This window comes from Hibiscus syriacus, unplaced genomic scaffold (assembly GCF_006381635.1).
Source record: "Hibiscus syriacus cultivar Baekdansim isolate YM2019G1 unplaced genomic scaffold, ASM638163v2 tig00110890_pilon, whole genome shotgun sequence".
Classification (NCBI taxonomy): domain Eukaryota; kingdom Viridiplantae; phylum Streptophyta; class Magnoliopsida; order Malvales; family Malvaceae; genus Hibiscus; species Hibiscus syriacus.
In genome coordinates, this window is record NW_024062900.1 from 16268159 (window position 1) to 16290174 (window position 22016).

The following is a 22016-nucleotide window of genomic DNA, read 5'->3' on the forward strand; positions in this document are numbered from 1 at the left end:
TTGAAAGCTTAACAATAGAAAAAGAATTAATTTCTAAAAACAATCTATTATCTTTAAAAATGGCAAAATGCTCACATTGTCATTATCATGGTCATTTGGAACATACTTGTCCTTTGAAGAAAGGAAAACGTTTTAAAATTAGGCAAGTATGGGTTCTGAAAGGAACAAGGGGAATTGAAACTAACGTCCAAGGATCCAAAGTAATTTGGATACCAAAATCTACTTAAATGTCTCTTGTAGGTGTGTGGAAGCAATTGTGATGAAAATGATGATATTCAAGATGCTCTAGCCATAGATGAAAAGGAATGGGTAACCTCTAAGCCTAATGTTTTTAATTTAGTTATTTGGTTGCTCATTTGATTTTAAGCATGCATGAGTTTTGTTTTTAAATAATTATACATTATTGTTTTAATCTCATGTATGTTAAAAAGGTTTTATGATGAACATTTTAAAGTTTTAATGATTTTTTTTAATTTTTAGTTCATCATAAGGAATTTTGGTCAAAATTGGTTTTAATGCAAATGATATCTCTCTAACAATTGATATCAACTTTTCAAATGTTTTGATTTTATAAATTTTAAAATTGTTGACCTAAAATTAAATGTTTATGAATGTGGTTTAAATGAAAATGATATCTCTCTAACAATTGATATCAAAATTTTCAAATGCATAACATTTTTGGAAAACTTTATGCATATACACTTAATTTCAATAATTGATATTGCATAAAGTATTTTAGACTTGGATGTATTGAATTTCTTGTTCTACTAACATGTTTGTTATTCTTTGTTGAAATTGAATTTTGTTTAAGTGTCAAGATCCTAAAAGCATAATTTTATTTGGAATGCATTTATTGAGGGGGAGCTTTGATTTTTCAAATGATTTTTAAAATGTCAAATTTACTACTTACTCTCCAAAGTTATTTTGAACTTTGAAGATTAGAGTCTTTTTGATTTAACAAAAAGGGGGAGAAGTGTTAAAGTGTTAAAGTGTTAAAGGGGAAAAGTGTTAAAGTAAGGGGGAGTAATTTCAAACTTGATTTCAAAATCTTAAAATTACTCAAATGTTTTGTTATATAAAAAAGGGGGAGATTGTTGAAAACATTTTGATGTTTCGATATAACAAATTAAGTTAAATGAATTTTAAGATTTTACAAAAGATTTTCTAAGTATATTCGATGTAATTATTCGAATATCAAAATATTACTCCAAGTGTTTCAAAGTTCATTTTAATCCTTACTAAAGTGTAAAATTGTGTTTTATACTTAAACTATTTTAAAACAATTTTACAAACTATTTCGAGCCTTAATTGAGCCAAAAATATTTTCTTTTAAAAGGGTTTCAAGAAAAATCAGATTGTTCAGGGGGCACAGATTCCCCCCCAGGGGGTACCGATTCTCCCTCAGGGGAACAAATTCCCCCCCAGGGGGTACCGATTCCCTCTATCTAACGGTCAAAAACAGATTGCACTTAGGGAATCGATTCCCCATGAGGGGGTACCGATTCCCCCCACGCTCCAAGCTATTTTATTAATTATTTCTCATCCCCAAACGACTCCAAAAAATCTCCAAAGACTATATACGACTTCAAACACATTCCAAGCTATAAATACAAGCTAAGGACACTTGAAGAAGCAAGAGAACAACTATTCAAGCAATCAAATACAAGAGAAGAGTTTTTCATTCTTATTTCATCTTTCTCTTGTAAATATTGTGTTCTTGTGAGCTCAATCTTGTAAACACCAACCTTAGATAGGTTTTCTTGTTTACTTATTTTATTCTTTTGTAAAGGGGAAAGGTTCTAGCTTATCCCGTGTAAAAGCTAGGGAAAGGTTCCAGTTTAGCCCGGAAAAACTAGGGAGTTGTAAGGTTATCTCTTTGTCCTCAAAAGAAAGAACAAATTAGTGAATTTATTGGAAAATCATTGGTGAGGAGCTAAAGTAGTGGATGTAGACTTTGGTTGAGAAAGTCGAACCACTCTAAATCATTGTGCAATTTTCTATCTTTCAATCTCCTTACTCCCTAAACACAAAACCGTTCCGACCCCTCTTTGCAAACCGTTCCGATTGTCTATTCAAGCTTCCGAAAATCCCAACACATTTCGTTTTAGTCCTATAAATATATGTGATATCCTAAAACACATAGCTCTACTCGACTCATATAAAATAATTTGACTAAGGGTAATACCTTTTTGTTTTAAAGTTGACTTGAGGTAGCTGTCTTAACTTATGAGAAAGTTATTTCCAACAATTTTAAAAAGAAAATGTGTCCCGTTAAGTGAAATCCAGAATTTGGTCTCACCTAAAAATTTGGAACGAGAAAAAAAGAAATGTTCGTCTATTTAAAATATTCGAGAAAATATCGTTAAAACTAATCTAAGGTTCGATCTCGATGTCTTTAAATAAATCAAATTTTTTTCTTTCTAAAAGGCTTTGGTAATGTTAAATTAATTTAATTTCATTTCTCGCATTTGAATATCAGGGTGAAATTATAATATTTATTTGTTTCGATTGGAGTACGAGTTGATTGTCTTAAAATACAATAGATCTATTACTTTCAATGGGAAATAATTAAATATTATGATATTTCATTCAAGAATTTTATTTTATGGGATCATAAATTAAATTCAAAAATATGAGTTTTATTGCAAAGAGAAATAATTAATTAACAAGGTACCGATTTAGGGCGTTGTGTGGTTGCTAATCCTTCCCCACACGTAACCGACTCCCGAACTCATTTTCTGGTACGCATACATTTTTTATGTTGTTTTAATAATTTTTTAAAATCAATTTTATTAAAATAACAAAATGTTTTAGGTGTCCAATCACATCTTAATCAAAGATTGGTGGCGACTCCTTAAATTGTGTTTTATCTTATTTGAGAATAAAAACACCAAAATAATTCGAGACGAGATTTTAAATCACTTTTAAAATTAATTAAATTTATTTTTAAGTAAAAAATCGTTTTGACAGCTTGGCGACTCCGTTGGGGACAATTGTTTTTAGAGAGTCGAGCCACCCGTTCGTTAATTAATTGTCTTTGCAATAAAAAATATAAGTTTGTTTTAATTTAGTTTTTGATCCCTTTATTTCTTTAAATAATCATTCTTTGAGTAAATTAATTTCCTATTAAATAGTTGTACTAATTCGTTTTCTAATGTTTTCATAATTGATTATGTTTTTATTGGAATTAAGGAATGCCTTTTGTGTATTGTGTGATTGTGTTTTTCTCGCTTTTCCTCACACACTGTGCACTGCATTATCATAACATGAGCTAAAACCTCACTATATCCTATTTAAGTAGGAATGAGAAACTATTCCCTCATGTGGTTTGCACATCCGTATGGGATAGTGGACCGCTCCTGGAACTCACACGTTATGGTCCTTGTGATGGTATTCACCTTCTATGGACATAAGGAAGTGTGTTCCCTCGAATTTAACTCAATCTAAAAACCTGTGATGATCCAGGATTGAGGGTTTGGCATCCCAAGGGGGCACAGACAAAGACAATTCGATTGTTACTTTATAGCTGAACTCAACATATAGTAAACATAGAACTCGAACCTAGGTTAGAGCTTAACCTAAACCTTAAAAATCCCATGAGAAGAGCACACAAGGAAATGGTTTTTGCATCTTTTAATTTTCATATTATAATTTTACTTTCCAAATAATTGTATGGGAACTAGAAATTATGCGGTTAGGTTCTATATTTTCGTACCAAGCATGCGAATTAGATATCATCCGGTTATGATTGTTTTCTTGTAAATAACAAAGAATGGGAGTAGAAAATATCTACAGATCGGATTGATATTTGATAAAAGCATGTCAGGGTGGATGCCATGTTGGGTAAAATATTTTTTTTCCATAAAATTGATTGATATTAACCATTTCTCTTAATTTATTTTTCTCTGTCTATTCTGTATTTACATTTTTATCTTGTAGTAGATTATTTATTTTGTTATTTGTATTAACTTTTTTATGTTTCTTTCTTTTTTCTTGCATTGCATGATCATGACATAATCAGAAGGTGTTGATTTGTAAGTGCTCATCATAGTAAAAGGTTTTTATAATGGACAAAGGGTTTTATTATCAAGTAAACTATAACACAGCTAGGGAATGACATCTTGAAGAAGCTGCGAAAATAGTAGAGAGTTGTGCACCCAAATATCAAGAGCAAAAGGAGATACAAGAGATGAAAGGACAAATGTCCAAAATGATGGATAAAATGTTTGCTTTGGCTAATGGAAAAGAGACTTCTATACAAAAAAGAGAAAGAGTACAATGAACACGATCCTATAATGTCATATATACGAGGGAATGCTAATCTTAGCTAATTTGAGAAATCATGAGAGATCACCATTCGTATCAACAAGTTGTCTGGAAATACCAAAGAAATGGTGACCACTGTAGATGTTCACGGAGATAATAAGAAATCATGCAATCAACAATCGTTGGTATTTAAGAGTCTACTCCTAACGTTGGAGACTCAAGTTCAATCCAAGCCGAGTGGTGGTTCTCATTTTGATTATATCCCTATATCATATAAGGAGTTATACGAGAAGCTACTAGAAGCCTGAGAGGTGACTTCGCATTATGTGAAACCTTGGCAACCTCCGTATCCAATTTTGTATGATATCAATGTTTGTTGTGAATAACATGTCGAAGCTCAAGGACATTCTATTGGAAACTGCATCGGCTTTAAGCATCGAGTCCAGAAAGGATAATGGAATCTTAGCGTTCGAGATAAAAGATCGACCTAGTTTGGTAACTGATTATCCTATTAGATTGATGCCAAAAGTGTTGAAAGATAAGAGTATCAGTGGGGGCATTCGAAAGGAAGAATGTTTGCTGATATATGAGGCTCAAATACATCATTTAAAGATTGAAAATGATAAACTGAGTGCAGAGATGGAAGCCATGCATAATGATTTTCAAAAGGATCAGGCAAGTCTTTAAAAATGTCAGTATAGGAAACACCCTGGAAGAATGGACAACAGGGGTCACTAAACTAAAAAATGATGTTGAGCAATGGAGAAAGAATGGCAAAATGCACAAAGGTCGAGCGAAGAAGTTCTCTCATTATTTACGAATTGCAGAAGAAATGCACAATACGACCATCATCAATTTGGGAGGATATCAAGCCAAAAATCAGATGTTGAATAGGGATATAGCCAATATGGAGGCCACATATCAGTTCCACAAGCGTGAAAATGATACTGGACTAGAAGTCATTAGGGCCAATAACCATTGGTCTACACAACATGAAATACTTATTACAACTCATAATATCAATATAGTATATGTCCCATAATGATTCCCACATCATCACTATATGGATTCAAACCACATACGCTTTATTTAGTAATACCTAGCTTGACCACTCCAGATACTTGCTCTTTTCCTTTGACTCAAATAATGATCCTCTGAAATGTGTTAAACCTCGAGTGTGAGCTGAAACGTCCAATGAAAAACTAATATTATAAGCAATACATATTTCAAATCCTAAAAAAAGCCCTATATGAAATCTCTTCTCAGTTATTTTTCCCTCAACATTCTGTTTATGCTCAGTGTGGGAGGAGACACTCAATGATATACTAGTAGGGATTAAGGGTTACTATAGCTGTGGCTCCTTAGATAATTTTATTTGTGACTATTCGAGAGTTTAGGGAGCAACTTAGAGATCCACCCCGTCCGTACAAAGATATCGAGGGCCAGTGAGGGGTGGTAGTACTACGGTTGGACCAGTGAGTAAAGAGAAAGACATATCAATTACAGGGGCAACACCGAGAGTAGCCTCAAGACAGTACGTAGTGGGAGCTCACGAAGAGTGTGATACACCCGATGTGATCTCGAGTACTTTCAAAGTGTTTTCCATTCTAGATACAACTTTAATAATTTATGGTTCTATCTACTTATACATATGTTCTGATACATCTCAAAAGATAGAAATCCCAGTATATCACTTAGAAGTAGGAGTTCAAGTATCGAGTCCTATAGGTATAGATATTCTTGTAGACAAGGTTCACATATGATGCCCTATAGAAATCCAATGTCATATATTCATAGCAGATTTAATGGAGTTACCCTTCTGAGAGTTCGACATGATCCTAGGTTTGGATTGGTTGTCGGAACGCAAAGCTAGTTTGAAATGCAAATCCAAACAACTCAAGCTTAGAAAGACAATGATACTAAGTTAGTGATGATTAGAAGGAAGTCGAGCCAATCAAGGTTAGTGTTAGCTATAAAAACCCAAATGATGACTGACCGTGGATGTGAGGCCTTTTAGGCTCACGTATAAATCTTAGTCCAAATACTTGAGGATATCCGAGTAGTATAAGATTTCCCCGATGTGTTCCCAGAGGAGTTTTCGAGTTTACCACCTGAGTGTGAAATGGAGTTTGGCTTCGAGGTAATTGTTAGAGTAAGCCCATAGACCAACCATATGAAGATTCGAATGATACATTTTATTTACCGATTTTATTGAATAAAGGTATTTCCATTATTATTTTCAGTTATATATCTATTTTTAACATAAACTAAAAGATAATAAAGTCCATATAATAACATTATTATTATTTTTAAAACATCCCTAGTCAAGTATTATTATGGGCATGGACAATAATAATATGCTTAAGACTAACATGTTATTGATTTATGACAACAAGTTGTTATTGACATAAAGATGTCAAAATTGATACATGATTATATTATTAGAGAACAATGTATTGGATTTACCCACTATGAGCATATGTCTTGGATTATTATGTGGCGATCATAACATTTCTCATGGTGATGGCTATATGTGTGATCCTTAGACTTGAGATCAATGATATCCTAACATATATTGTTCTATGATTTGATACAGTTAAACATGCCCCGTAACTAGTTGCACTATGAAGACTGTTATTGAATATATCTCGATATATGTAGTGGGCTATGTATGACTAGGATAGGATTTGTCCTTCCTACATAATAAGAAATATATCACATGCCACTTGATTGAGTGAACCTAGAAATGCTTGGCCATGATCAAATAAGTTGATATGAGATATCACAAATTATTCGTTAATTATAGTCTGCTCTAGATATCAAGAAATAATAGATGGGCTATACAAGTGTGACTATTCCAAGACTTGTGCCTATTCTAGATATAAAGGACAAAAGGTTTTATTACATAAAAGAGTTAATCATGAAGATGATATGTCGAATCATAATTTCTTATAACTTAGGTGACAATGATATATTGCTAGATGTCACTTATTGTATGTAATATTATAATTGTTCTATTAATTACTACTAACGTTACAAGAACCTACAGGGTCACACCCTAGGATTGAAATGACCAAAGATGTACAATTTGTTATATGTTAGTAAAATATATCTGGAGTTAATATATGTATATTTGATATATTAAAAGAATTTAATTTTGATTACAACTCTTTTAATGGATATTTAATTCGTAATAATTAAATAAGAGTTTAAATAAATGTTAAAAAGTGTAATTCAGGTTATGTCTTTAACGGATATTTAATTTGAGTTAATTAAATAATAATTTAATTAATTCAAAATAACCAAAATTCTCTAATATGTTAGAGTAACTAATATATTTAAAGGTGTGTAAGTTCTAACAACTGTTTTTAATCTTCAGCCGTTTTCTCAAAACTGTTTATGGGAAAAGTAAAAATCTACTCTCAATCGGGTGAAATGAGTAGAGGCTGAGACGTATTTTCAATTGGCTTAAGATTCGAACAGTTCATGATTACCATTAGCTGCTATTGTCTTTTTTTGTTTTCAAGGATCCCACTACAAGTATTTGCATCATTTTCTCCCGATTTAGGTTTTTCGTACTTGGATCGCTGGTGAGACCTTTTAGTTTTGTTTTTGTTGCGCCATGGGGTGCGCTGACGGTCCCAACAGTGGTGTCAGAGCCACTTGTATATCCGGATTCGATTAAAAATTTCTTGGTTTGTGTGATATGTATGAGATGCATGTTTTGGTTTTACTGTTTTCCACGATTATGTGATATTTTTGCAAAATCAATGGTCGATTAAAGTTACGATTAATATGTTAATCTATTTTTACAATATGTATGTTGCTGCAAGGATTTTACGAAATCCATATGTCAATCGTTGACATGATGATCGGTGGGTATGCGATAGCATATCGCGTTTGACAGTGAAACAATGGTTGTTCCGATGCAAAAAAACCTTTGGGGTTGAAAATCCCAAAAACATGATTATGTTGATAAGTGTTATCAAATCGTGAGGGTTTTCTATAGAAATAGAGATGTTATCAAACCTTCGTCCCATGATCCTTCATGAGTAATAAAGATTATAGGCTTATAAAAATATTTTTAGCAAAGGTGTAACAACATGTATATATATATGATATGTTTGTTTTGCACGGTGTTTGACATGCATGGTTATAGCCCTTTTTCAATTTACAATGGTTCTTAAAATACGACCTGCGTGCCGTGCCTTTCTATATTTCAGTTTTATTTCTCTTCTCATCTTATTCCCTCGTATTTAAAACGAGTTTGTTTTAAATTGTAATCATATAAAGATTCAAAAGGAGTAGAAGAACGGACAGAGCTAAAGGCGAGAAGATACCTAAAGAGTAGTATTAGGTTTCAGGCTTTTGGTTCTCCTATTGGCTTGGGATGGGTCACCTTAGTTATTGTTTTGGGCTATAACCATTGCATCATATTTATTGTTTATAAATGTTATGTATGTAATGCAACAAATGCTAAAAAAAGAATGAATATTGATGAGATCAATAAGGGCCTAATATTAAAATGAATGATGATGAGATATTTACACAAATCCCTCTTTATAATCAAATTTAACTTAACCGTCCAATATTTACCCTCATTAATGCTTCGATCGATATTGTGTGGGCTTTGTCAAAGAATTGGCATATAAATATATCTTGGTTAAACGCAAAGATTAAGCAAGTGATATTCACCTATTGATATATCGGTAATAACTTAGCTACGTTATTCTAATAGGATTAAAAACCTAGAGGTTAAGTATTTGGATAAGTCCTGAGCGATACCTACCCTATGAAATCGAAATTGGTTTGTGGAGTTTATTTGGATTCACTGGGAAGAAAATGTAGTAGTTGATAGCATGGGCAAACTCACTCTACCACGTAATTACAATATGTACTCGTTCGTTGTCACCTCATCGTCCATCACCCATCTGATGGAAAGAGACCTCCTAGATCTCCTTACATCAGAACCGTCGTAGCTAGATAATGCTTTTTCCTTTTTCTCAATAATAAAAATTACTAAGGTAAATATAAAAACAACTTTGTCCAATCAAGGTTTGGATTGGTTATCGGAACGCAAAGCTAGCTTGAAATGCAAATCCAAACAACTCAAGCTCAGAAAGACAATGATACCAAGGTAGTGGTGACTAGAAGGAAGTCAAGCCAATCAAGGTTAGTGCTAGCTATAAAAGCCCAAATGATGACTGACCGTGGATGTAAGGCCTTTTAGGCTCACGTATAAATCTTAGTCCAAATACTCGAGGATATCCGAGTAGTATAAGATTTCCCCGATATGTTCCCAGAGGAGTTTTTGAGTTTACCACCTGAGTGTGAATTGGAGTTTGGCTTCGAGGTAATTGTTAGATTAAGCCCAAAGACCAACCATATGATGATTCGAATGATACATTTTATTTACCGATTTTATTGAATAAAGGCATTGCCACTATTATTTTCAGTTATATTTCTATTTTTAACATAAACTAAAAGATAATAAAGTCCATATAATAACATTATTATTATTTTTAAAAGATCCCTAGTCAAGTATTATTATGGGCATGGACCATAATAATATGCTTAAGACTAACATGTTATGGATTGATGACAACAAGTTGACATTGACATAAAGATGTCAAAATTGATACATGATTATATTTTTAGAGAACATTGTATTGGATTGACCCACTATGAGCATATGTCTTGGATTATTATGTGGCGGTCATAACATTGCTCATGGTGATGGCTATATGTATGCTCCTTAGACTTGAGATCAATGATATCCCAACATATATTGTTCTATGTTTTGATACAGTTAAACATGCTCCGTAACTAGTTACACTATGAAGACTGTTATTGAATATATCTCGATATATGTAGTGGGCTATGTATGACTAAGATAGGATTTGTCCTTCCTACATAATAAGAAATATATCACATGCCACTTGATTGAGTGAGCCTAGAAATGCATGGCCATGATCGAATAAGTTGATATGAGATATCACATATTATTCGTTAATTATAGTCTGCTCTAGATATAAAGAAACAATAGATGGGCTATACAAGTGTGACTATTCCAAGACTTGTGCCTATTCTAGATATAAAGGACAAAAGGTTTAATTACATAAAAGAGTTAATCATGAAGATGATATGTCGAATCATAATTTCTTATAACTTAGGTGACAATGATATATTGCTAGATGTCATTTATTGTATGTAATATTATAATTGTTCTATTAATTACTACTAACGTTACAAGAACCTATAGGGTCACACCCTATGTAACATCCCTAACCCGTATCCGACCCGAATATGAGTCCAAGGTGTCACATTGACTTTTCCAACTTTGACACTTAAAGAAAACAGAGAAATTTTAAACTTTCATTAAAACCAAATACCTTAATTTACATAAAAGAAACCACAAAATACTAAATCGATCAGAGCATTCGTAACAGACACATTTCTTACATTCCAACACTATACACGACAAAAGACATACTTTATATGTTACTTCTGATCTGATCTTCTAGCAGTGCTGCTGTTCTTACCACCCTATTTCCGCTCTTCCTAATTCTTGGTATCTATGTGTAAATCACTTACACGCAAAGTCATAGACTTAGTGAGACATATAAATATAATAATAATGCATTCTGTATGAATATAAACATGCAATCAATCCATTCAATCATGTCATATACAATTCAATGTAAACAATAATAATATGGTAACATATAACTATAACAATGCAATTACCTTTGATAACCTTTTATAGGCCCATGTACATTTTTGAGAACTCAAGGTATTCGAGTACATTGAGGTTGTGCACTATACTGTCACCACAGCTCGTATGGGTCTTACTAGGGGCTATGAAATTTGTCCCAAATGACCACTCCTTAAGAACCATATACATATTCCAGTAGATCAAATCTGTCTCAAAAGACCCTGTAAATGTTCTAAATAATACATATATGTCCCGAAGGACCACGTAGAACCCTCGACTCTTGGCATGCCAACTATACCTATAGCTCTCATATCGTATACCATGGGCATTATTCTTATGTTTCATATGTTCATGTATTCATGTCATTTCTCTTGTGATCACATAACTCATATCACTTACCATGTCACATATACATTTGAATCTATTCACATATATCATTTATCAAATCATATGAACATATATACTTTATGCATGTATCATAATAATTATCATGTATGCATGTTTATAACTATTGTGCGATGAAAATCAACATAGGAATTAGACTTATCACAAGTCTTATTCCATTGTACCATACTTATAATATGTACTCACCTTAGCCTTGCTTTGACTCGATTCTAACCCTTCAATTGTTTCGGAACGAGATTACGTTCTAAATCTACATAATCATACATTGATACATATCAGTATCCCATTGAAATACTCTAATCTATCATTTTTTAGACCAAAAGAAATGTTTATTTCAATTTCCCCTTGAAGTGCATCGATGCATTCTACAGTGTATCGATGCATCCCTTAACATGTGCATCAATGCACTACCCATGCATCGATACACCAATCACCTTCGATGTTTTCATTTTAAGTGGGTGCATCGATGCACTCCTTATGCATTGATGCACTAATTGCATTCGATGTTTCTTCTTTAAAGAGTGCATCGATACACATTGAATGTGCATCAATACACCCTGCCCAGAATTTGCATTTTAAGCCCAAAAACCATCAACTTTTCACTCAATTATTATATTTTAAGCCCCTATCATGTCATTAAACTCAACTACCATTACTTAAACCAACTTATACCCATATAAACCATCTTTATCTTCTATATCTCATCATGATTCTTAAATTTTAAGAATCTTACTAAACTTTCAACTTTGTTATTAATCCTTTCTAACTTCATCAATCTCTTATTCTTATTGATGGCAAATCAAATTCAACTTTCAATTCTTATTATAAACTCTATTTCAATATTTCACTCAAGAACTCCAAATCTTTAATTTTCCTTAACTCCTTTATCTTTTGATTTTAAGATAACTTAAGCTTTCCTTAAGCTTAGTTATCATCTAATGATCATAACCCAACCTTAAATTTAACCAGAAATTATCTAAATATAAGACTCACCTTTTGTTCAAGCCTTCACGTATGAAGAAGAGAAGAGAAGAGAACTTTGGAACCTTTTCTCTCTTCCCACGTGGTTTCCTTATCTTATAAGGGAAAATAAAAATCTTCCTTGTCAAATGACCATTTTACCCTTTACTTCATTGAATAATTACTAACAACTTTTATGATTTATTTCCAAATAAATCATTGAACTAATCCATTGTTTTACTCTAGTCACCAAATTCTGAAACTTTACAATTTGATCACTAATCTGGTATTGAGGATTTTACAAATCTCCCCTCCTTTAAAGAAAATTCATCCTTGAATTTTCACTGAACATATCAATAAGAACATATCTTCTAATGTTCTCATGCTACTTCCTTTACTTAATTTTTCCTTCTTTTATTTCTTCAATTGTCTTTTTCCTTTATACATTTATCTACTGTCACTTATCATTTAAACAACAACCAATAACTTCAATCCATTTATGTCTTTTATCTCCTTCTATTCTGCATTTTCCTTTGGCCTTTCTAAAATTCCATATAATGTCACTCATCACGTAGACAGTAACATCCATCTCTAATTACCTTATAACCATAACCAAACTCTTTTTCCATCATCATTTAACCAAGAACACAACCTTAAATCTTCTTTAAATATGATTCAACATACACTTTAAAGAATCTTTTCCATCACCTTGCACACTTTTCTTACTTCTATATCAAAATTATCATCTACACTTCCATATAACCTTTATCGCATCTAATCATTTAACTCAATCCCTTTCATTTCTTTATTTCATTCTTCCTTTATTTATTCCTTATGCACAAATCATATCTTTCCTTTCATATTCACATACTCTTGTCTTATCATCTATACTCATCTCTATGTACCAATCTTCATTGCATTCTCATAACTTTGATAACCCATTTCATATACATTACTTCATTCTTTATCATTTCTTATACTTGTATTTTCCTTCCTTAAGGTTCCATGCAAATACTTATCTCATTTTCTACATCATAGCTATCTGATCAGAATTCACAACTATATTCAGTTTCAAATCATAATTGATTAACTTAACTTTATCTTTTCCTCCAATCTTATAACTCTATCACCTTTACGCTTATAGCTAGTCAATAATATCTGTCCAATCTAGGGCACAAGCCCTAGTCAACCAATCACATACATCCTTTCCAATCAAAATTATCTCAAAATTCGTTTACTTAACTTGTCAATTTCACCTCCATTCTCATACATCTTGTAATTTCCGTTGTTCAAACTAAACATTCTGACTTCCTTTGTCTTATAAATTGATTATCGATATACCCATTCTTAAACTCTTCTTATCAATCCTCAGCTTTACTCAAATATACAAATGTATCCAGATCCATTTCAAATTTGGTTATCATATCCTGAAAATATATTATAATCTTATACTTCCAGTACTTTCCCATCACATATTATTGTTAGCCAACACTAAATTTTTCCTTCTAAAATACAATCTCTTATCATATCCACACTTTGGCTTATGTACAACACTATTCTTTGTTTCAACTCATAAACCCTGGCTTTCTATATCTTATACGCTTGTCACTGATACACTTATTCTTGAACTCTTCTATAAATTCTCACTGCATCATTTGATCTTTTAACGCTCTTATGGTGACACTTGTTCACCATATTCTATCTTATCCATGAAATAATAAAACTACTCCATATCACTTTTTCGATTCAAAACAGTGAAAAACTTTCTATCATTATTTAGATATGATTTCAACTTTCTGAAATCAACCTTTAATCTTATAAGACACTTTATGAGGTTTCCACTCTTCATCATGCCTGGCCAGGGCAGGTGAATTGCTAACACCATCAGATTTGCCAACTATCGATTTACTTTACTTTGAAATTTTCTATAATCAATTCCTACTATATCATACAAATCTTATTCTATTAGCAAGACAACATACTCCTTACACTATCAGATCAGAAATTTTCACTTTTAGTTGGCATGTACTTTATAGGACACTCTAGACTCTGATTTATACCGAGAATCGACTAAAATGTAGCTCTGATACCATTAAATATAACACCCCTAACCCATATCTGACCTAAATATGCGTCTGAGATGTCAAATTGACTTTTCCAACTTTGACACTTAAAGAAAACAAAGAAATTTTAAACCTTCATTAAAACCAAATACCTTAATTTACATAAAAGAAACCATAAAATACTAAATCAATCAGAGCATTCGTAACAAATATTTTCTTACATGCCAACACTATACACGACAAAAGACATACTTTATCTGTTACTTTTGATCTAATCTTCTAGCAATGCTGCTGTTATTACCACCCTATTTTCGCTCTTCCTGATTCTTGGTACCTACGTGTAAATCACTTACACGCAAAGTCATAGACTTAGTGAGACATATAAATATAATAATAATGCATTCCGTATGAATATGAACATACAATCTATCCATTCAATCATGTCATATACAATTCAATGTAAACAATAATAATATGGTAACATATAACTATAACAATGCAATTACCTTTGATAACCTTTTATAGGCCCATGTACATTTTTGAGAACTCAAGGTATTCGAGTACATTGAGGTTGTGTAATATGCTGTCACCACAGCTCGTATGGGTCCCACTAGGGGCTATGAAATTTGTCTCGAAGGACCTATGTACTGTATTTGTCCCGAAGTAACACTCCTTAAGAACCATATACATATTCCAGTGGATCAAATCTGTCTCAAAAGACCCTGTAAATATTCCAAAAGATACATATATGTCCAGAATGACCACTTATAACCCTCGACTCTTGGCATGCTAACTATACCTATATCTCTCATATCGTATACCATGGACATTATTCTTATGTTTCATATGTTCATATATTCATGTCATTTCTCTTGTGATCACATAACTCATATTACTTACCATGTCACATTTACATTTGAATCTATTCACATATATCATTTATCAAATCATATGAACATATATACTTTATGCATGTATCATAATAATTATCATATATGCATGATCATAACTATTGTGCGATGAAAATCAATATAGGAATTAGACTTATCACAAGTCTTATTCCATTGTACCATACTTATAATATGTACTCACCTTAGCCTTGCTTTGACTCGATTCTAATCCTTCAATTGTTCCGGAACGAGATTACTTTCTAAATCTACATAATCATACATTGATAAATATCAGTATCTCATTGATATACTCTAATCTATCATTTCTTAGACCAAAAGAAATGTCTATTTCAATTTCCCCTTGAAGTGCATCGATGCATTCTACAGTGTATCAATGCATCCCTTAACATGTGCATCGATGCACTACCCATGCATCGATACACCAATCACCTTCGATGTTTTCATTTTAAGTGGGTGCATCGATGCACTCCTTATTCATCGATGCACTAATTGCATTCGATGTTTCTTCTTTAAAGAGTGCATCGATACACCCTGCCCAGAATTTGCATTTTAAGCCCGAAAACCATCAAATTTTCACTCAATTATTCTATTTTATGCCCCTATCATGTCATTAAACTCAACTACCATTACTTAAACCAACTTATATCCATATAAACCAAATTTATCTTCTATATCTCATCATGATTCTTAAATTTTAAGAATCTTACTAAACTTTCAACTTTGTTATTAATCCTTTCTAACTTCATAAATCTCTTATTCTTATTGATGGCAAGTCAAATTCAATTTTTAATTCTTATTATAAACTCTATTTCAATATTTCACTCAAGAACTCCAAATCTTTAATTTTCCTTAACTCTTTTATCTTTTGATTTTAAGATAACTTAAGCTTTCCTTAAGCTTAGTTATCATCTAATGATCATAACCCAACCTTAAATTTAACCAGAAATTATCTAAATAGAAGACTCACCTTTTGTTCAAGCCTTCACGTATTAAGAAGAAAGAAGAGAAGAGAACTCTGGAACCTTTTCTCTTTTCCCACGTAGTTTCCTTATCTTATAAGAGAAAATAAAAATCTTCCTTGTCAAATGACCATTTTACCCTTTACTTCATTGAATAATTACTAACAACTTTTATGATTTATTTCTAAATAAATCATTGAACTAATCCATTATTCTACTCTAGTCACCAAATTCTAAAACTTTACAATTTGATCACTAACCCGGTATTGAGGATGTTACAACCTAGGATTGAAATGACCAAAGATGTACAATTTGTTGTATGTTACTAAAATATATCTATAGTTAATATATGTATATTTGATATATTAAAAGAATGTAATTTTGATTACAACTCTTTTAATGGATATATAATTCGGAATAATTAAATAAGAGTTTAAATAAACGTTAAAAAGTGTAATTTAGATTATAAGACTTTAACGGATATTTAATTTGAGTTAATTAAATAATAATTTAATTAATTCGAAATAACCAAAAATCTCTAATATGTTAGAGTAACTCATATATTTAAAGGTGTGTAAGGTCTAACAACCATTTTTAATCTTCAGCCGTTTTCTCAAAACTGTTTATGTGAAAAGTAAAAATATGCTCTCAATTGGGTGAACTGAGTAGAGGTTGAGACGTATTTTCAAGGAGGCTTACGATTCGAACCGTTCATGATTACCATTAGTTGCTACTGTCTTTGTTGTTTTTAAGGATCCCATTACAATTATTTGCATCATTTTCTCCCGATTTAGGTTTTTCGTACTTGGATCCCTGGTGAGACCTTTGAGTTTTGTTTTCACTGTGACATGGGGTGCGCTGACGGTCCCAACAGTGGTGTCAGAGCCACTTGTAAATCCGAATTCGATTAAAAAATTCTTGGTTTATGTGATATGTATGAGATGCATGTTTTGGTTTTACTGTTTTCCACGATTATATGATATTTGTGCAAAATCAATGGTCGATTAAAGTTACGATTAATATGTTAATATGTTAATCTATTTTTACAATATGTATGTTGCTACAAGGATTTTACGAAATCCATATGTCAATCGTTGACATGATGATCGGTGGGTATACGATAGCATATCGCGTTTGACAGTGAAACAATGGTTGTTCCGATGCAGAAAAACCTTCGGGATTGAAAATCCCAAAAACACGATTATGTTGATAAGTGTTATCAAATCGTGAGTTTTTTTATAGAAGTAGAAGTGTTATCAAACCTTCGTCCCATGATCCTTCATGAGCAATATATATTGTAGGCTCATATAAATATTTTTAGCAAAGGCGTAACAACATGTATATATATATGATATGTTTGTTTTGCACGATGTTTGACATGCATGGTTATAGCCCTTTTTCAATTTACAATGGATGTTAAAATACGACCTGCGTGTCGTGCCTTTCTATATTTTAGTTGTATTTCTCTTCTCATCTTATTCCCTCGTATGTAAAATGAGTTTCTTTTAAATTGTAATCATATAAAGATGCAAAAGGAGTAGAAGAACGGACAGAGCTAAAGGCGAGAAGATACCTAGAGAGTAGTCTTAGGTTTCAGGCTTTTGGTTCTCCTATTGGCTTGGGATGGGCCACCTTAGTTATTATTTTCGGCTATAACCATTGCATCATATTTATTGCTTATACATGTTATGTATTTAATGCAACAAATGCTAAAAAAAATAATGAATATTGATGAGATCAATAAAGGCCTAATATTAAAATGAATGATAATGAGATATTTACGCAAATCCCTCTTTATAATCTAATTTAACTTAACCGTCCAATATTTACCCTCATTAATGCTTCGATCGATATTGTGTGGGCTTTGTCAAAGAATTGGCACATAAATATATATTGGTTAAACGCAAAGAATAAGCAAGTGATATTCACCTGTTGATATATCGGTAATAACTTAGTTACGTTATTCTAATAGGATTAGAAACCTAGATGTTAAGTATTTGGATAAGTCATGAGCGATAGCTACCTTATGAAATCGAAATTTATTTGTGGAGATTATTTGGATTCATTGGGAAGAAAATGTGGTAGTTGATAGCATGGGCAAACTCATTCTACCACGTAATTACAATCTGTACTCGTTCGTTGCCACCTCGTCGTCCATCGCCCATCTGTTGGAAAGAGACCTCCTAGATCTCCTTACATCAGAACCGTCGTAGCTAGATAAGGCCTTTGCCTCTTTCTCAATAATAAAAATTACTAAGGTAAACATAAAAACAACTTTTTTTTCTTTTTTTATTTGATTATTTAAACTTTGCAAATTCAAACTTGGAATTTGAATTAAAAATTCACAAGTTATATAATTATTATTAAAGGAGAAAATGCAAAAATAATATGAAAATTATGCTTCGCTTATCATTTATTTTCCAACATATTGAAGGATTTTATTTCGAGTCTTCTGAAATTTAAACAAATTTTCAGGCACTATTAACACTGGCAGACACAAGTGCCATCGATACAACTATAATGTTTGCAACCCCATCGACAAGAAAGAGCACAATCGGCGTTTGTTCGACATTGAGCATCCTCGATTGGTACGGCGTTAGTAGTAATCTTTGGGGGCTGACATGTACAGATGTCGGCTCCGTCACAAATGCATTTGTCCTTACCTCTACAATCCGCGTCAGTAGTACATTTTCCTCCTACTATTTGTGCTACTGAGTTCGATACACCTGGAAATTGGATTAAAACAAATTATATCGTTTAAAGATTTTGTTAAGTATTAAAATATAGAAAGATGATATATATATGTATATACTAACAAGAAACTACTATCAAGATGATGAGAAGGGAAACAATGCTAGAAGAACCCATCTTCAATTCTTCGTAGACCGTGTTGAAGCTAATTAGAAGAGAAAATAAGATTGAGTTCTATGTCTTTTGTGTTTTGGTTGAGGATGAGATGATCATATACAAAAATGTCTCTCTAATAGGGGTTTTATAGATGTTTTTTTAGTCAAGTCTTATTAGCGGATTGTCCTTGCCATTTATGCAGCAAATATCTTAGCTAATGTTTCCTTAGATAGATATAGAGATTATGGCATTTTAATGAATGCAAATCGAAATCTAGATATTGTAATAGATATGCATTGAATACCGAATCCATAATCAAATATTACACCTTTACCTATGATCATCAATATCCTTATAAAACAGCTATCAATTCTTGGTGATTGTTACTTAGTTAATTCCATCAATCATTCTCAAATTATGATTTTCATTTGAAATTAATTTTTAAATTTCAATTGTTCTAATTGTATCCATAAATGATTAGCATTATATCAAAGAAATCCCTTCTTCACCTAAACTGTTAATTAATTAATTTTTTTTATATGATGTCTGCTAAATAAAAATATGATATGTATAATTTGTAGATAAATATAGTAACATGAACAAGTTAAAAAAGAAATGTTAAAATTGGGGCCATGTATATCCGATTTATTTAAAAAAAACAAACTTTAAATAAAAAAGACAATTTTAAAAAAATAAATTAAAAAATGAAATAAAAGTTGTACAGAAAACAGAGAAGAACCTCAAATTAAAACAAAATATATCTTTACTATGTAAATACGTAAGCATTTACGATTCTGTTCATTGTTAAAGGCATTTGCAACGTTACTACAACTTGGGACATCACCAAATATAAAGAAATTTTGGATAATTATCTTCGAGAATGATTTTCGATTGTGTTTTATGCTCTCCTTTTCAATTTTATCGTCGTTTTCATGCTAAAAACTGAAGAGTTTGCTAGATTTGTATTTCTTTCGTGAAAGTAAATTAATTCTTTGAATTGATCCTTATATGTTTTTAAGAGTTTCTACATATATATAGGGAGGGTGTAATACCCAATTGTTATCCGCGCTCTAACTTCATTTAAATGCAAGAGAGTTCATTGACATTGACCATGATCCTTATCACCGCCCATATATTAATCTCTCTCGTTCTTTGATCGAGTCTAGAGTTTTCTAAGTTTGATTCCTCAACAATGAGCAACATCATTCATATGCTGTCGCATCTCTATCATCAATTGTTTCCTTTTTTATGCTTCTACTTGTCATTTGTTATTTTTGGTGATATGAACTTATAATATTGATTATGCATTTATGTTTTATTCCATTTCTAGGTGCATCTGATATAATTGATATTTTATATACGCAATATTTATATTATTTATGTATTATACCTTACGGACTTTACTTAATGGTCTTTGAATACTATATTATTGGCAAATAAATATTTTTTGATTAACTTATTATTCAAACTACATATAAATTTCTGAACACTTTACGGGATTAACTTATTATTCAAACTACATCATTCAACTTTTGTTTGTTAGACCTGTAGGCCAAATGCCCTTTTCACTTCCGATATCATAAAGTATTTTACAAAGAATCGAACTCGGGACCTCTCCCAGAGCGAGAATCATAAAACCAGACCAAATGCCCATTCTTAATTGTCAACTTGTCTAGTTTATACTTTCAAGTTTCTACTTTTTAGATCTTTTATCCTAGGACTGCTATTGACTTCCTATGGACTCATTCTTGAAAGACCAAAATTTTACATATCCATAGCCCTTTCTCTGCAAGGATCTGAAGGATGGGAGTATAGTTTTCATACACGTGCATGGGATGCTAACTATTTTAGCTGTAAACTGTGAAGTTTTCCTGTAATTTCTTTGTGCAAGGCTTGAATCCTTTTTCCAACATTGGTTTAAGGATTATTGCTGCTAGAGAAGGGCTAAATGTAGGTAACACCTACTTTGGAAGAGCAAGGCACGTGTTTTTTCTGTTAGCCTTTTGTATTGTCATTTATGCTTAACTTTTTATTTCTTAGTTTGCTGGGTTATGCCATATTTTCATTGTTGTAACTTGTAAGGCCGATTATCATATGTGTATAGCTTGCCCACTTGCAAAGATGAAGCTGCAGCCTATTTATCCCTCTCTTTTTCTGAGTTCTTAGAAAATATAACAATCTACATTCATAAACTTCAATTTGATGCACTCAAAGTTGGCTTTGGGATAGTTTCCTCTATGCTTTTCAAGCAGGTTATCATGGTATTTAAATCTTAATTTAACATGTTTGGTCATTGCATAAGAGGACGTAGATATGAATCCCACCTTCGCCAAAAGGGTAAGGTAGTAGTACTAGTCGGAGTAGAGCCAGCCCACATAGTGTAGCCTGCTAGTTGGATCAAAAGAAAAAAAAAGACAAAGAAGTAGCCTCGCTCAGAAAGTGCACAGCAGTGAATTTTGGAAAATGGCAGCATTCTATTTGTTTTTCACTTGCTGCAAAAGAACCTTGTTTGGAAACAAACAGATCTGATGTTTTACTTAGAAAGTTGACTTAATGGCTGATTCTCTGAAAATATATTTGGTATTTAGAGAACTAAAAAGACACTAGGGGCATTCCGAGAATTGAACTCAGGACCTCTCACACCCTAAGCGAGAATCATACCACTAGACCAAATGCCCAACGCTGAAATAACAATGTTAAGCAAAATCTGCATTATTTCAGTTCCTAGGTCCTATTACCTCCCGATGAGGTGCCCGTTGTTTCTTCTCTTACATTTGACGTGCTCCTAGTTTCCTTGCTATAGTGATTTCAGTCTCTTGTTTGTGCTGTAATTCTGTTATAGTTTCCCTGTTAGTTTTTTTTTCTTTTTTCGAATACCATATCTAAAATG

At 32.1% G+C, this 22016-nt stretch overlaps 1 non-coding gene across 1 annotated transcript; it reads right to left on the reverse strand.

Moving 5' to 3' along the window:
* Positions 1–21732: 21732 nt before the first annotated feature.
* TRNAP-AGG lies at positions 21733–21804 on the reverse strand. The gene has a single exon. It is a non-coding gene; the product is annotated as a tRNA-Pro (tRNA).
* Between the last annotated feature and the right edge of the window lie 212 nt (positions 21805–22016).